Source organism: Gobio gobio (assembly GCF_949357685.1).
Source record: "Gobio gobio genome assembly, chromosome: 6".
NCBI lineage: Eukaryota > Metazoa > Chordata > Actinopteri > Cypriniformes > Gobionidae > Gobio > Gobio gobio.
The window spans coordinates 60,766,823-60,769,257 of NC_137102.1; positions in this window are offsets into that span (position 1 = coordinate 60,766,823).

Sequence of the window (2,435 nt, forward strand, 5' to 3'; positions counted from 1 at the left end):
GCAAAGTTTACTAAATTATCTGCCACTTGACAAAAATACAGTAAGAAAAGCATTCAGTGCAGGAACATTCATTCATTGCTCATATTTTCATCATGAGGACACTGTCAAAGTGACAAAAATGCCATGTCCTTTTCTACAGGATCGTGACCTTCAGTATCCCTAATAATTCGAATTTCCTTTAGGATTTCCAGTGGTTGGACGCATTTATGACACTCATATTCCCAACATCACACTTTCTGAAAACTGATAACTGTATGGGATGGAAGGATGCTGCCAGATGGTATACGAGATATAGGTCATAACCACCACCACAGCTGTTAAATACATTTATTTACATCTTTATTTCCTACAAATACTTTATTGTTTTTCCTGTTGGGTGTTAATATTCTTCCTCCATCTCCTCTTCATCTGTCAGTGGTGCTGGAGTTTGGCTGGCCTGAGTAGAAGTCAATAATGTCATTACACTGATTAATAAATGTAACAGGTGTGATCAGAGAACATTTCATTATGTGAAAGAGCACAGACACTTTACACATTTCTGGGTTTCCGAAGCTGAAGTCGTCATAGTTGGGTTAACTTTTATAGCGGTGAATGAGAGAATACATTAAAGGAGCTGTATGTAGGACTGTGGCCAAAACTGGTACTGCAATCACTTTCAAATGACTGTAGAGCGGTGTATCCCCTGACTCGAGGTTGCCAGATAATAATAATAATAACTTTATTTAGATAGGCTGCAGATCCAGCAGGAACGGCTGCTACAAGGAGCTTTCAATGGCAAGTGACGAGTCCTACACAGTACGTTTTTTTTTCTTTCTGTTAATTATGTTTATGCTTCAAGAGCGATGTTTTGTGAAGTAATTATGAATCGCAAAAATTTATTTATGGCGATTAGCCAAATATAATCGTAAATATGAACGCTCGTATGTGACAGTGCATTCCCACATAGTAAAATTACAGCAAAGCTAAATAACATTAGCAATGGTCATACAGGTCAACTTGCAGCATGTTTTGTCCACTATATATGCGAAGAACGAATGAGGAATAATTTTTACCGAGGTAACGTTAGGCTACCGTCTCAAATACGTTTACACAGTGCTAATAGGCGCGCTAATGTTGTTTTCCTCAGCGTCCCAGCATAATGACAGAGAAACGGGCTCTGATAATGCATTACTAATGTTAGCAATGACGACTCGCCGTTTTTATTTACCAAACAATTCCTTAACGTTACCTTTTCAATTCAATGACCCACCTCCTCCATCTGCGCTAACCTAACGTTACTTTGCACGAACATGCATAACTTTGTTCGACTGTCATGAATATTTGAAATGTCCATTTACATTAAGTACAAGTTAGCCAAACATAGATGAACCTTACCTGTCCAGGAGAAAATTAGCAACGTTGGCATCAGTCTTCAAATTATTCTCAGTTTTCAGCCGTCTCCATCTTTCAAAGGCATCTCTTATACAAATCCTTGTTTTATTTCGGACTCTGTCACGACGTTTTTCTGATTCATAACGAGGTTGTTCAGGTTTCGTAAAGTTAGACATTGTTTATCCAAAAAGTTTATAGCTGCAGCTGTAGTAACTAGAGCAGAGCTGGCAACCTGAATGCAGAAACACTACTGACTTCGTGATTGGTCGACAGGTGGAGGGTGGGGCTTCAGGCCAAAACACAACATGTCAACATCAACATCAGTTGAGGGCTGCAACTTCACTTTTAAAATGACAATATCTTGGCCGGACAACCGTTGTCAGTGATATAAGTATTTGAAATTAACATGATTTCTTAATTTCTAGTGACATATCAGGGCCATTTTATGATTAATTGAAATACATTTCTTACATACAGTTCCTTTAAATATATTTTTTTTGTGTCTCCATTTGCTCAGATAGCAAAAGAAAAACTCCACAATAGTGATTTCACAACTATCAAAAAGATGGAAAAATTAAAGTGAGAATGATAACTGCAGTGAAAAGAGAGAAAGATGTTAATTTTCACTATCACTCCCATCGACGCTGTATTAGAAACACTCTCACAGCAGCGGTAACTTGATTTTTGTAATTTGATGCAAAAGTAATATAATACAAAGTATTAGTGTTATAAATGTACATACATCAAGAAAAAAAAATACTAAAAACTTTGCAGGATTTACGATATTGATGATCATTAAAACACGTCATCACAGTCTGTGAGACGGGTCTCTGTGGGAAAAGCTGCTGCACATTAAACACTGAATGATATTTATTTAATGTGTCAAATGTTTGTAAAGTCATTAAACCTACACCCATGAACATTTTATGCTTAAAGCTTTTCCTGATTGAATTATGTTTTTTTTGTTAATTTTTTTAGCTGCTGCCACATTCTTTGTTTGCCTTTTGGATACCATGAAAATTAAACTTAATTAAAATAATTAAGAATTAACCTTGTGTATTGAC